Source organism: Podarcis liolepis (assembly GCF_965112155.1).
Source record: "Podarcis liolepis genome assembly, chromosome: 12".
Classification (NCBI taxonomy): domain Eukaryota; kingdom Metazoa; phylum Chordata; class Lepidosauria; order Squamata; family Lacertidae; genus Podarcis; species Podarcis liolepis.
In genome coordinates this window covers 46730853-46746677 of record NC_139563.1, presented here as the reverse complement: position 1 = coordinate 46746677, position 15825 = coordinate 46730853, and the positions used below count along the sequence as shown (strand labels likewise).

The 15825-nt window shown below is 48.4% G+C and overlaps 1 protein-coding gene across 1 annotated transcript in view; it reads left to right on the top strand.

Moving 5' to 3' along the window:
• Window positions 1–1266: 1266 nt before the first annotated feature.
• Window positions 1267–15825, top strand: part of PIK3R4 (phosphoinositide-3-kinase regulatory subunit 4) — a 49933-nt gene continuing 35374 nt past the window's right edge. Inside the window, exon 1 of the mRNA XM_083467833.1 lies at window positions 1267–1407. The gene's annotated coding sequence lies outside the window, so the exon portion shown is untranslated. The remainder of the gene's footprint in view (window positions 1408–15825) is intronic.

The following is a 15825-nucleotide window of genomic DNA, read 5'->3' as shown; positions in this document are numbered from 1 at the left end:
CCACCTCCCGCAAAAGCCCACAGGAGCCGCACACACTTTAAAGAGTGTGCGGCTCCTGCGGGCTTTTCTACGAGGATGGAGAAGGGACTGACACGGCCAGTCAGTCCCTTCTCCCTCCTGGGGAAAAGCCCGCAAGAGCCGCGCGGAGCTTGTGTGCAGCTCTTGGGGGCTTTTCTTGCCTGCCTCCCCCCTGCATTCGCTCCATAAGACGCACACACATTTCCCCTTACTTTTTAGGAGGGAAAAAGTGTGTCTTATGGAGCGAAAAATACGGTAGCCTTAGACTAAAAGTAAAAGTAAGTATGGATACTTCAATATTTTCCTTGAAGTGAAATGCTGTTAATAAAATTAAGAATGAAAATATCTCCTGTCTCCAGGAGCGAAAATTTGACATATCTGGATAATCATGGCAGTCTCTCTTCATCCTCTTCTTATATGCATAAGCAATCAAACTTGCTGTCAACATGAGTCTCTGGAAATGAGATGGGAGACAAATCAAATGATAAGTAATTAAGGACTATTAAGAGGTACGCTGACAGACATGGAAAATTATTTTCAAATAATCCTTTGAATTGTTAATGCATGTTCAGTTCAAACCTCAAGAGACCCTTTTAAAGAGAAGTGTACACAAAGCTATCTTGATTGCTTGGAATTGCAGTGACCCATAAACTCCACCTTGCTCTAAATCAATGACAATTCCCTCAATCATTAGATATCTGAAATTGTTTATGTTGCTCTTTTCTCTATACCCTGATAAACAAACTTATGGTGCACAGATCGGCTCAGTTCACACTTAATGCTAGCCAAACCATACGTTCATTTGATTATGCAAGTGTGTGGGCTCCTGGAGGCGACTGTGTTTGTTTTGCTCCATCTCTGCTTGTGATACTATTGCTCTGCACTAAGCCATGATATGTCTTAAGCATATGTGGCACTGGGTCACAAAGATCCGCCCAGCGCCCCCCCCCCGGTTGCCCAGTCCCAGGCGTGCAGGAGAGTGGAGCCCCCCGCCCTCCCGCCTCAGTGTCTTGCTGGCTTGGTCGCCCCCGAACTTGCGGCGCAGAGCCACCTGCAGCAGAGCAGCCCACTGTGGCGCTCCAACCAACGGGTGGGCTCTTCCCCGTACTCAACTTTTGGGTCCTGGACTCTCGGCTTGGTGCCCCTGATAGCCTGGCGCCTGGGTGCCCCACACCCCTAGCCCCTATGGGTAAGACGGCCCTGGCTTAGTGTGCTGTCTGACCTGGGTTCATGATTTGACTTCTCCAGACAACCCATGAGTCTGGATTTGGGCAACGCACTAAGCAAAACTATGGCTTAGTTCACAGCAGTGCAGCAGCAGAAAGACCAGAGGAGGAGTAAAGCAGATGTGATCTCCATTCCAAGGATGTGCACCCTCACATGTTTGTGGTAAGCCAGGATTTAGGATTATGTGCAAACCAGGTCAGAAGGACTCCTGGATTCAGTGTCATCTATGGATCCTCAGGTGATATTAGTGGCGAGGTATGCTGTTTACCAGCTTTGGCTGGTTTGCCAGCTGTGGCCTTGTCAAGAGAAAGCAGAGCTCACGTCAGTGACACATGTGTTAATTATGTTCATGTGTTAGATTATTGTAATGTGTCCTATGTAGGGCTGCTCTTAATGACACCCGAAAAACTTCAATTGGCAAAGAACGCAGCAGCTAAAACACTTGTACAAATTATTTATTTCGATCATATTATGCCTGTTCTGTACCAGTCACATCAGCTGTCTTTTCATTTCTGGGTCTAATATAGGGTGTTCGTACTAACCTTGAAAGCCCTAAATCTATGGCAACTAGCCTATAGTGCTGCAGATGTTATTGGACTCCAAATCCCATCGTTCCCATCCACCATGCCCAGTGGTCGAGAATGAAGGAAAATGTAGTCCAGCAGTATTTTCAGGGCCACAGGTTAGTTTACACCCATATGAATTTCCTGAGTTTGAAGATCAGTATCTGTGGCCTTTCTCTCGAGCCACCAGTAAGGGCTGCCTGATCAGTACCAGCAGAATACTCTTAGGGAAATGTGTTGACCTTGAGGAGAGAGCCTTGGAAACTTGCTCATTCAACATAGAATTGGGGTAATTTTATGGGACTTTAAACATTTGTTTTATCTGCTGCTGCTAATTTGAAATTTTAATACTTTGCTGGTTGTCATATATGGCTGCATAATCATATAAGATGAATTTTAAAGAAATCTGTTCAATAGAAGAAATACAGTAACCCCAAATGTAAACCAGAGAACATTTGTTAGTGGATGGTATATACTGTAAATAAGGAAAGAACTGAGTAGACTGTAGTGAGAAAAGAGTGTTCTAACTAGCATCTATTGCCCACAAGGGAAAAATAATATTCTGGCCCACCAGCTGCTGTACATGGCATACAGCATTCTGATTTGGGGGGATTGTGTGAGGGAAGAGGAGCTATTATAACCCTCCCTGCCCCATCTTCCAGAATCTAATTCAAGCCCTTGTCATAGTCTCAGAAAATTCTCTCCTTATGTCTTTGTTCCTTCAAACATTTGAGGCACTTGATGCCACAGTCTGCTTCCCTGAACACCTCTCGTTAAAAACATGCATATTCAGGCAGAACCCTGATCCTGTACTGTGGGGGGGGGGGGAAGTCCCATTTCTGTTTTAGAACCCACTCTTTGCAACTTGTGTTACAAGGCATGCATACCATCGAGATGAATGATGAATTGCCACAGCATCAGACCCTATGTGCATGTATTAGCCTCCTGACACAATAGTCAGCAACACAGAAAAGCATATTAAACATATGGCTGTATGGAAGGCGGCGCGCTCAGCAATGGCGGTCCTCTTCAGCTGCTGAAGAGGGGCTCCGCGGAAAAGGGTCGTGCGCTGCGGCACAGCGACGACCCATCCAGATAAACCACGGGTAGAGTGAGCTCGTGGCCGTGGGGTTCGGCGGGCACCAGAAGCGACCTCGGATACGCAGAAGAGACCCCGTAAGGGGTATCGGAACGTGGAGGGGGTAGCGGTGCTGTGAATCCATCGCTCTTTCCGCGGAAGCGAAGCCGCGCGGCTGCTGCTGACTAGCGCTGACCTTTCTTCCTTCAACAATTGGATCGAAACAACTTACTCGTGAGTAAGAAAACTAAAGTTTTAATCAGGACTAATTTGGTGAAATTCGGCTGAAAGCGGGAGACGTTAAAAAGGAAGTCAGTCTTCCGGCTCTGCCTAAAGTACCAAGCAAAGACTTTTCTAAAGCGGAAGCATTGAAAGGAGTTTAAAAGAAATTGGAATTTACTTTGCAAACCTGTTTTAGACTGCTCTGATTTTAAAAGAAGTTATAACAGCTTCGTATGTGGATTAAAACTGTGGTCTCTCCTCTTCCCTATCTGTGGATTACAAAGTTTCGAAACCCGGCTCCCGATCTGCCTGGATATAAGTTGTATCGGACTGCGGTAACTGTATATAAATCACAAAACTAGATTGGGCTATTTTGTATCTGGAAAAGAAAAGGGAACTGTTGCATGCACCTTCGTTAAGAACTACTTTTCTCTGCAGTTAAAATTGAATGCAAGATCCCCCTGTTTTGGATGTTATTTAATTTCTATTTTTTTCTTTCTCCTCCTTTGTGGGAACTTAATGGTGGAATCTTTCTATCCCTCTCCTCTAAGTTTGCTTTTGGGAGCTCCCTCTACTGGATTATAGAATTAACAGTCTCTGAGAACTGCCGGTTTTTCTTTTTTTGCTTTTCCTGGATGTTTACTCTCTCAGGATTGTTTCCCATGGGATTTACAGTTTGACCTTGAATCTGGGACAGCTGTGGAATGAGTGGCGCATCAAAAACAAGGGCTGGAAAGAAAGCAAAACAATCTGAACTTGTGCAAACAACTCTGCCTGGACAGCTACGCAGATCGTCTGTCCCAATTGTGACAGGTCTGCAAGAAGGACAATCTACACAACCATCTTTTGGGGAGATGGCTGCTGGAGGGATAGATCCTGTTTCTAAAGAAATATTGGATCAACTGGCAGCACTGAATAAGAAAGCTGACGAACAGGCAGCTAGATTTGATGAACAATCTGTTAAATTTGACCAGGTGACAGCTTCCATTAATAAATTGACAGACCAGGTCACTAAAAATACACAGGCAATAAGTGGTATTGAAAAGGCCACAACAGAAAACCGGAAATTAGTTGAAGAAGTAAATACTAAAGCAGATGAAAATAAAAAGAGGATAGAGGAATTAAGAGGGGAGGTGAGGCCACTCAGTAGACAGGTAACTGAACAGCAAGCGTACCTGGCCCTGTCAGAATTGAAAAACAGGGAAAATAATCTCAGATTGAGAAATATCCCAGAATTTGAGAAGGAGGACTTGATAGGCTTTTTGACAACAGAAATCTCCAAATTTTGGGGATTGACAGAAGAGAAGGACTTTAAAATAGTCACCGCTTTCAGACTAGGAAGAGTGGTCAAAAAGGACAAACCAAGAGATTGCTTGATCATTTTGAGATCTAAGCAAGAAAAAGACAACATACTCGGCCTACATTTCAAAAATCCACTGGTGATTCAGGGGAAGACGGCAGAAATCTTCAGAGATATACCAAAACAGCTTCTGGATTTAAGAACTACGTATAAGGATTTAGCAAGTCTACTGAGAAACAATAAAATCTCTTATAGGTGGGAATTCCCTCAAGGACTATCTTTTACCCTGAAAGAGAGGAAGGTAAGAATCAGAACAGCGGAGGAGCAAGAAAAGTTCCTAAACGACCACGGGGAGGATCTTCGGAAAGGAGTAGCAGGACCCTGGCCACCTCCTTCGTTTGGCTTCAATCCGGTTCCACCTCCAGGTGAAGAAGATAAAAAAGATCCCCCTGCTGACAAATAAATTGACCCAGGATGTCTCTGCAGCTTCTTAGTTGGAATATTAATGGCGCAAATTCTCCCGAAAGAAGGAAGAAGATTTTTCATATATTAAGAAAAGAACAATTGGACGTCATTTGCCTTCAAGAAACACATGTGACTAGGCTCCACAGGAGAGTGTTAATTAACAAGAGACTAGGCCAAGAGTTTATTTCATCAGACAAGGTAAAAAAAAGAGGAGTAGTGATCTATGCAAGGGAGAGCCTGTCACCAAAATTGGTTTTTAAAGATGAACAAGGAAGAATTTTGGCGATTGAAATACAGTCACAAGGAGAAAAATTTCTGATAGTTGGAATATATGCACCAAATGATGGGAAGTCGGAATTTTTCAAGAGGCTGCATGAGACAATGCTGGACCATATTGACTATACCAATATCATTTTGATGGGAGACATGAATGGGGTAGTCTCTACCTACATGGATAAGTCACAAAACCAAAATTTGAACAAGGATGGCAGACTTCCAAAGACTTTTTTTGAACTTACAGACAACATGGACTTGATCGACATTTGGAGAACAAAGAACCCTCTAGGCATGGAGGGAACCTTCTTTTCTGAGGCCCACCTATCATGGACAAGAATCGACCAAATCTGGATATCAAGAGGACTGGCACCCAAGACAAAAAAAGCTGAGATCTGCCCTAAAACCTGCTCCGACCATAATGCTCTAAAAATGGATTTGAGACTTACACCAGCTGGATCCTTCAGATGGAGAATGAATGACCACTTGCTTAGAGATCAGGAGATTGTGAAGAAGGCCCAAAAAACGTTGAAGGACTATTTTGAAATAAACTTGAACACCTCAGTGGAAAAGAAAACAATCTGGGACGCGAGCAAAGCCGTTATGAGAGGGTTCCTGATACAACAGAACACTATTAAGAAGAAACTCTGGAATGGTAAAAAGGACAAGATTTTGGATAAAATAAGAGATGGAGAAAAAAGACTGAGACTAAACCCAAAATCAAAAGAAGTCTTAAGAGAAATAAAATTCTACCAAGTACAATATACAAAATTGATAAACCAAGAAATTGAATGGAAAATTAAACAGATGAAACAAAGATCATTTGAATCGGCAAATAAATGTGGGAAGCTGCTGGCATGGCAGCTGAAGAAGAGGCAAAAATTGAACTTTGTTACCAATCTGGAGGTTGAAGGAGAATGTATTCAGAAACCAGAAGAAATTAGAAAGTGTTTCCAGAGATACTTTAAAAAGCTATACACTCAAGGACCACAAGCAGAGATGGAAATAAATAACTTCTTAAAGAGTCATGGCCTGCAAAAGTTAACACAAGATAAACAAACAGCCCTGAACTATAGAATAACACAACAGGAAATTGAAAGAGCCATTCAGAATATGCAAATAGGCAAATCCCCAGGCCCAGACGGGCTTACCTCCAAATACTATAAGACACTGATGGATTATTTGATACAGCCATTAATGGAGGTATGCAACCAGATTATGGAAGGGAAGGGGGCACCAGAATCGTGGAAAGAAGCATTCATCACCCTGATACCAAAACTGGAATCTGAAAAGACTCAACTTAAAAATTATCGTCCCATCTCACTCCTAAATGTGGATTATAAAATTTTTGCTGATATTTTAGCAAATAGACTGAAAAAAGTTTTGAATGAAGTAATTCATAAGGACCAAGCAGGCTTTCTCCCTGGTAGGCATTTGTCTGACAACACCAGGAACATTATAGACGTTTTGGAGTTACTACAGACAAATATGAATACGAAAGCAGTTTTGATCTTTATAGATGCGGAGAAGGCCTTTGATAATATATCTTGGAAATTTATGAAGAAAAACTTGGAAGGGATGGGAGTGGGAAGGGCGTTTCAAAACGGTATTGAAGCAATCTATTCAGAACAAAAGGCCAAATTGATAGTAAACAGTGTGGTGACAGAGGAGTTTAAAATTGAAAAAGGGACACGACAGGGGTGCCCCTTATCACCCTTGCTATTTATTTCTGTCCTGGAGGTTTTGCTGAACTTGATTAGGAGGGATCAGCTGGTGGAAGGAATACAGGTCGGAGAAAAGCAATATAAACTTAAGGCCTTCGCAGACGATTTGGTTTTGACACTACAGGAGCCAGAAACCAGTACAAAAAGAGCTCTAGAACTAATTTCTGAGTTTGGTCGGGTGGCGGGATTCAAGTTGAACAAACAAAAAACTAAGGTTTTGGCAAAAAACTTGACATCTTTAGAAATAGATGGGTTTCAGAAGGAAACAGAATTAAATGTGGTTACAAAAGTGAAATACCTGGGGGTTAACTTGACTGGGAGAAATTTGAATTTGTTTAAGGATAACTATGAAAAATGCTGGTCAGAAATTAAAAAGGATTTGGAAATTTGGTCAAGATTGAAACTTACCTTGTCAGGAAGAATTGCTGCAGTAAAAATGAATGTATTGCCAAGAATGCTGTTTTTGTTTCAAACCCTTCAGATTGTGGACAGAGTGGAATGTTTTGGAAAGTGGCAGAGAGATATCACGAAGTTTGTCTGGCAGGGCAAAAAGCCCCGAATAAAATTTAAGATTTTAACAGATGCAAAAGAAAGAGGGGGGTTTGCCCTGCCGGATCTAAGACTGTATTATGAAGCTGCATCTCTCTGCTGGATGAAAGATTGGTTCCTGTTAGAAAACACTGATGTCCTAGATCTGGAAGGGTTTAGTAATGCTTTTGGGTGGCATGCATATCTCTGGTACGACAAGGCAAAGTCTCATAAACTGTTTAAAAACCATATTGTCAGGAAAGCTCTACTTATTGTCTGGACTAAATACAAGGACTTACTTGAAAGTAAGACCCCGAGGTGGTTATCACCGGTTGAGGCTAAGGCTATAAAATTACGTAATATGGAGAGTGGCTGGTTGAAATATTGTGAGATAATTGAAAGAGATGGTGATACCTGGAGGTTGCAGAGTTTTGAAAAATTGAGAGGAAAGGTGCGAGACTGGTTTCATTACGCCCAAATCTTAGAGACTTTTAAAAAAGATAAAAAAATTGGTTTCCAGGTGGAAAAATCAAAATTAGAAACAGAACTGCTTGAACCTAAGACGAAAGTGCTTTCAAGAATGTATAACTTGCTGCTTAAGTGGAATACCCAAGATGAGATAGTTAAATCAGCAATGATAAAATGGGCACAAGACATAGGGTACAACATTATGTCTGAAGACTGGGAAAGGTTGTGGACCACCAGTATGAAATTCACGGCATGTAGTGCCTTAAAGGAAAACATTTGTGCTGGTCCCGGGGGTAAAGTACCTTGGGTGTAGCAGAGTCCACACGAAGAGGGGCAAGGTCCGAGGCAGAGAGCCGGGCGGGGAACAGGTACGCTGGAACAGGAGGCTGTGCAGGGAACAGGAACACCGGATGGTCGGGAACAGGAGGCCGAGCAGGGAACAGGAGTACCGGATAGTCAGGAACAGGAAGCCGAGCAGGGAACAGGAGTACCGGGTAGTCAGGAACAGGAGGCCGAGCAGGGATCAGGAACACAGGAAGGTCCGAAGCCAACAACGACGTTGCTCCCGCAACCTGGGGCCGGGCTGACTGGGCTTTTATCCTCTTCTAAGGCCAGGGGCGGTCCCGGCCCCCAGGAGCCCCGCCTCCTCTGGCCTTAAGGCGAGCACTCCTCCTGGGGGCAACCAGTTCCCTTCGCCTCTCTGCCCTAAGCCTCTGCAGATCAGGAGAGGCCGAAGGGTTACTGGGCCCTGGAGGAGGCTCACCTGTGGCCACTGAGTCGTCAAGCCTCTCTGGGGCCAGAAGGGTTTCACCTGGGGCCAGCTCCTGATGCACTGCCACAGGTGCAGGTTCTTCAGCATCTAGGCCTTGCCCCAGTTCAGCCGGCCCTGGAGGCGGGGACTCTTGTGCAGGCTGGGATTCCTCTGTTTCATCCTCCGAATCGGAATCCCAGGCCATCACACCATCCCCCCTCCCAGGCCCCCCCCTCAACCGAGGGTCCGGACCCGGCTTGCCGGGGTACGTCGCATGGAACTCTCGGAGGCAGGCAGGTGCGTGGACGTTGGCCGCTGGTTCCCAGGAACGGTCCTCCGGTCCGTACCCCTTCCAGTCAATGAGATACTGCAGCTTTCCCCTGCGGTATCGGGAGTCCAGGATGCGTTCCACCTCGTACTCAGGCTCTCCCCGAACCAACACTGGCTGCGGTCGGGGACGGTTCGGGTGGAACTCGTCGGGTGGGGCCACCGGACTCAAAAGGGACCTGTGGAAGACCGGGTGAACCTTCAGGGTTGCGGGTAACCGGAGACGAAATGCCACAGGAGAGACTTGGTCTACGATAGGGAACGGGCCGGTGAAGCGGGCGTCCAACTTCCGCGAAGGTCGAGAGGGGTGGAGGTGGCGAGTGGAGAGCCAAACCAGGTCACCGACGCGAAGTTCCGGCCCCACCTGGCGGTGGCGGTCAGCCTGGGCTTTGTACGCTTCCTTGGCCTGGTGCAGTTGCTCCACCAAAAGCTGTTGCTGGGACTGGAGCTCTTGAAGCCACTCCGTCACCGCCGGGACCGCGGACGCCGGCAGCACCTCTGGAAACAGCCGTGGATGATAACCATAACTGGCCTGGAACGGGGTCTGCTGGGTGGACGCATTCACCGCGTTGTTATAGGCGAACTCTGCCAATGCCAGGTGGTCGACCCAGTCATCCTGCTGATAGCTGCAGTAACACCGGAGGTACTGCTCCAGCACCGCGTTCGCCCGTTCCGTCTGGCCATCGGTCTGTGGGTGGTAGGCTGACGAGAGGCAGACCTCTGTCCCGAGGGTCTGGTGTAATGCTCGCCAGAACCGGGATGTGAACTGAACGCCCCGGTCGGACACCACGCGCTCAGGTAGGCCATGCAAGCGGAAGACATGCTGAAGGTACAGCTGAGCAGTTTCCTTGGCTGTGGGTACAGATGGACAGGGAGCGCAGTGCACCATCTTGGTGAAATGGTCGGAGAAAACCAGAAGGCAGGTACAGCCACGAGACGAGGGTAAGTCCACTATAAAGTCCAATGAAACCGTGTGCCAAGGACGCGGTGGAACTGGCAATGGCTGAAGTAGGCCGGGGGGTCGCCCGGTAGGTCCCTTGGCGCGCCGGCAGACATCACAACCAGCAACGTAGCGAGCCACGTCAGCCTTCAGGCGGGGCCACCAAAACTCTCGACTGACCAGATGGGTGGTCCGATACCGTCCAAAGTGCCCCGCTGCTGGGGCATCATGGGCCATCCGGAGAACCTCCAGCCGTAGTGGCCCTGGCGGGATGTACAGACGACCGTGATGCAGCAGAAGGCCCTGATGCAGGACCAGTCCCGGATACTGTGGGCTGGACCCTTCAGCCAGCTCCCGGAGCCGATCCTGGGCCCAAGCGTCGACCCGCTGCTGTTCCCGCACCCGAACCTGCAGTGGCTGCGCCTCCTGGGTGGCCAGGAATGCAGCCGGAGGTAGGATCGTGGTGGGTTCTGCTTGCTGTACCGTGTCTGCGTTGTCTTCAGGTTTCCGGGACAGGGCATCCGCCTTCTGATTCTGAGAGCTAGGGATGTAGCGGATCCGGAACTGGAACCGGGAAAAGAACAACGCCCACCGGATCTGTCTTTGGTTCAGCTTGCGGGTGGTCTGGAGGTACTCCAGGTTCCGGTGGTCGGTTCTCACCTCCACCGGATGTCGTGCCCCCTCAAGATGGTGGCGCCAGACCTCAAAGGCTACCTTGATGGCCAGTAGTTCCCGCTCCCACACAGTATAGTTACGCTCCGCTGGTAGGAGCTGGCGGGAATAGAAGGCACAGGGTAAGAGTGGCGCTTCAGGCCCAATCTGTTGAGACAAGACGGCACCGAGAGCCGTACTGGAGGCGTCAGTCTCCACCACAAAAGGTCGAGAGGGGTCAGGATGTTGTAAGATTGGTGCCCTCTGGAAACAGGCCTTCAGCCCCTGAAACGCCTCCTCTGCCTCCTTGTCCCAGGAAAACGGCGTCTTTGGGCGCAGTAGCCGGGTCAACGGGGTGGTGCGATGAGCATAATCAGCGATGAAGGTCCGGTAGTAATTGGCGAACCCCAGGAAACGCTGTAGGTCCTTGCGGTTCCGGGGTGCCGCCCATTCTCGAACTGCTGTCACCTTCCCCGGGTCCATTTGCACCCCATCTGGAGAGAGCCGGTGACCAAGGAAGTCCACAGTCCGCTGATGGAACTCGCACTTGCTGAGCTTTGCGTACAAACGGTGCTCACGCAAGCGCTGCAGCACGGTCCGGACATGTCCCTCATGGTGAGCTGGGTCACGGGAGTAAATCAGTATGTCATCCAAATACACCACCACGTACTTGTCTAACAAGTCCTGAAACACGTGGTTGATGTAGCGTTGGAACACAGCAGGCGCGTTGCACAAACCGAAAGGCATAACCAAATATTCGAACTGCCCGTACCGGGTCCCAAACGCTGTCTTCCACTCATCCCCGGCTCGGATCCGAATCAAGTTGTAGGCCCCTCGGAGGTCCAGCTTGGTGAACACCTGTGCCCCTTGCACCCGCTCCAGCAGCTCCGAGATAAGGGGTAAGGGGTACCGGTCTGGGACGGTAATTTTGTTCAGGGCTCGGTAATCATGGCAAGGGCGGAGTTCCCCACATTTCTTCTTAACGAAAAGCACTGGTGCCGCGGTAGGCGAGGTGGAAGGCCTAATGAACCCACGCTCCAGGTTCTTGTGCAAGAAGTCCTGCAAAGCCTCGCGCTCTGGCTCTGTTAGGGAATATAAGCGACTCACTGGTAAAGGCGCTCCGGGTTGGAGGTCTATGCCGCAGTCAAAAGGCCGATGCGGCGGCAGCTGGTCTGCCCCCCGTTCCTCGAACACGTCCTGGTAGTCCTGGTACACGGCTGGGAGTGTGGGTGCTGCCTCCTCTGAGGGCGCGGCCGCCAGCGTTCCGGATTGAGCATGGGAACATGGGTCTGGGAAGTGCACGGTCCGTTTGACCCAGTCAATCTGAACGTTGTGGGCTTCCAGCCAGTCCATCCCGAGCACCAGGGGGAAGCGGGGCATAGAAGCAATGTCCAAAGTTCGCAACTCCCGGTGCTGCTGGAGACACAGGACCAGGGGCTGGGTCTCCTGAGTAACAGCACCTGAACACAGAAGTCGTCCATCAATCGCTTCCACCTGGATCGGTACTGGCTTGTTCCGAAGTGGCACCTGATGATGGGTGGCAAAAGCAGCGTCCATATAGGAGCGGGTTGCCCCTGAATCTACCAAAGCATGGGTGAGGATCCAGGGCCCCCCTGGAGGGTATAAACGTACCGAAACCATAAGATGTTGCAAGTCCATTGGTGCGGGCCCATTCTGTACGGTTTGGGACCCCCGGTAGCTAGGGCCATCAGCTACTGGGGTTGGCGGTTTCCCTGCGGCTGGCGTTTCTCAGGGCAGGACCGAGCGAAGTGTCCACTTCCGCCACAGTAAAGACAGAGATTTCCCTCCCGACGCTGCGCCTTCTCTGCGGGGGAAAGGCGTGGCCGCACTGCCCCGAGCTGCATAGGCTCCTCCGTTAAATCAGTTGTGACCGTGGGGCTGCCGGAAAAAGCTGGTGCCGTGAACTGGGAGTGTCGGCGACCCCAGGCCTGACGACGATCCTCCAACCGGTCGTCTATTTGTAGACTCCGTTGAATGAGAGTGTCCAGCGTGGTGGGGCGTTCCATTGTGGCCAACTGGTCCAGTACCTCGTCCGAAAGCCCCTCGAGATACTGGTCCCGCAGTGCCGAGTCATTCCAGGTCAAGTCCTGTGCCAACAGCCGAAACTCCGTGGTATATGTGGCCACCGTGGACTTGCCCTGTTTCAAACGCCGAATCGCCCGGTTGGCTTGACTCTCTTTCTGGGGGTTGCCGAACGCGGCCTCCAAACGATTGCAAAACCCCGTATAGTCTGCCAGCAAGGGGGAGTCTTGCCTGAGTAGCGGCAACGCCCACTTGGCCGCCTGGTCCTTTAACAAACTAATCAAAAAGTGCACCCTGGTGCGGTCGTCAGGAAAGTTCCGGGCTCGCCCCTGAATATACAGCTTGGCCTGGGCCAGGAACATGGGAAAGCTGGCCGGGGCTCCATCAAATTTCTCAGGCAAAGCCACTGGGTACTTGCCCGGAGCCGGGGCGTCGGCCCCAGGAGCTGGTAGGGCTTCCAAGCGTTGCTGAAGTGCCACAACCGCGTCGCTGAGCTGCTGCACGGTGTGAGTCAAGGCCTGGTTCTCCTGGGCCAAAGCCACCAGTGTAGCCGCCTGTTCAGCCATGGCCTCTGGCTCTTCCCGAACGCACCCCTACGAAGGGGGAGTGCGGGTGTGGCGGGAGCAAACTGTGCTGGTCCCGGGGGTAAAGTACCTTGGGTGTAGCAGAGTCCACACGAAGAGGGGCAAGGTCCGAGGCAGAGAGCCGGGCGGGGAACAGGTACGCTGGAACAGGAGGCTGTGCAGGGAACAGGAACACCGGATGGTCGGGAACAGGAGGCCGAGCAGGGAACAGGAGTACCGGATAGTCAGGAACAGGAAGCCGAGCAGGGAACAGGAGTACCGGGTAGTCAGGAACAGGAGGCCGAGCAGGGATCAGGAACACAGGAAGGTCCGAAGCCAACAACGACGTTGCTCCCGCAACCTGGGGCCGGGCTGACTGGGCTTTTATCCTCTTCTAAGGCCAGGGGCGGTCCCGGCCCCCAGGAGCCCCGCCTCCTCTGGCCTTAAGGCGAGCACTCCTCCTGGGGGCAACCAGTTCCCTTCGCCTCTCTGCCCTAAGCCTCTGCAGATCAGGAGAGGCCGAAGGGTTACTGGGCCCTGGAGGAGGCTCACCTGTGGCCACTGAGTCGTCAAGCCTCTCTGGGGCCAGAAGGGTTTCACCTGGGGCCAGCTCCTGATGCACTGCCACAGGTGCAGGTTCTTCAGCATCTAGGCCTTGCCCCAGTTCAGCCGGCCCTGGAGGCGGGGACTCTTGTGCAGGCTGGGATTCCTCTGTTTCATCCTCCGAATCGGAATCCCAGGCCATCACAACATTATGAAAATGGTATACAGGTGGTACATGACCCCAGTCAAACTTGCAAAGATATATCATTTGTCTGACAATAAATGTTGGAAATGTAAGGAGGTTGAAGGAACTTTCTTTCACCTCTGGTGGACATGCCCGAGGGTGAAGGCTTTTTGGGAAATGATTTATAACGAGTTGAAAAAGGTGTTGAAATACACCTTTCACAAGAAACCAGAGGCCTTCCTCCTGGGCATTGTGGGCCAGAGAGTGCCGAAAAAAGATAGAACTTTCTTTTTATATGCAACCACAGCAGCAAGAATCCTTATAGCCAAATACTGGAAGGCACAGGAGTTACCCACGCTGGAAGAATGGCATTCGCAGCTGATCGACTACATGGAATTAGCCGAAATGACAGGCAGAATCCGAGATCTGGGAGAAGAGGCAGTGGAAGAGGACTGGAAAAAATTTAAGGACTATTTACAAAAACATTATAAGTTATATGAATGTTGACAGTTTGCTAAGTACTTTGGAAAAATATGCCTCAGTATTGAAATTGGTAAATGAGAGAAATTAAGTTTAAGATTTAGAAATGCATAAATTATGGATAATATAACTAAATGAAAACACAAAAACAACTGAAATAAGGTATTAATTTGCTGTTTATTTTATTGTAAAGAAAGCAGGGGATGGGGGATGTGGGGAAGTCTGGTTGATTATGAAAATTGATTTGAAAAAGAGAATCTTTTTTCTTCTTTCTTCTTATAACCTCTTTTCTTTTCTGTAAAAACTGCTTTTGTAGTGTTATTGATGTTGTATTTTTACCCTGGAAAAAAAGCAAATAAAAAAATTATTATAAAAAAAAAAAAAATGGAAGATATAACCAGAGTCCTTAGAGAGGAAACATTGTGGTCGCCATGATTTCCTGTCAGAAAAGGAACTAAGACTAGGTTATATTGTCCCTTACTATTGCCCTTACATAGGTCCATCTAAAATAGACACATGTGCCTGTGATAGCCTGAGGCTTGGCAAGCTTCCTGTTCTTTTAAAAAAAAATCAATGTGTCCCTCATACTGCATGGAAATTGCAGATGACATTCTGCCTCTGCTTTAACTGAGTAACAGTAAACTTTCCTACAAATAATTCTCACTTTGAAGCTGCCATACTTCAGGTTCACAGATTACAGGTTTTGGTAGAACTATGTGCCTGTCCTTTTCTGAGTTAAGAAGCCAGATACAAAAGGGGGCAGCCTCTTGTGACAAACAGAAGCTAGGTGGACACCTTAATCTACCTTGTAAATCATGGTGGGGAATGTGAGGCCTTTCAGATGTTCTTGAACATCATCCCTGACCACTGGCTATCTTGGATGGGAGTTGGGTCACAGGTTCCCCACTCCAAGTATAAATAGGGCATAATAAATGTTGCATTTGGTTAAGGCCACTTGCTAATTCCTTCCAGTTTTGATTATCATAAAACATCAGACATACACCAATAACGGTGCCAGGATTGAATTTCCCAGATTTGCAGATCAAATGACAACAAAACAGATTTTAATTTCATTTTTAAATTCTTTTCTCCTGCTCTCCCCCCACAGTAATATGGGGGAATCCCAAGATGTTAGCATCAATTGTGAAAACACACTTGCTTATAATTAGGCCAGAGGAATAAACGCTACTTGACTACTTCTGAAGTCAGATGTAGCATACTAAGGGTAATAGTTTGTGTTACGGGCAGACCAACGACCAAATCAATGCTGGATTGTTGAGTTGCTTCCTGTCTCAGTGAGGTGAGTCATCCTTCCAATTCCCACATCAAGTTCTGCCTCAACCCAGTAATTTATGCTTACAAACAAGGAACACCTATCCAAAAACCCTAACTATTCAGAACAAACATATTTAACACCATTTTATAAGCCAGAGGCAAAGCACAGCTGTATGCTCATGATAATTTTTTTTACAATTAT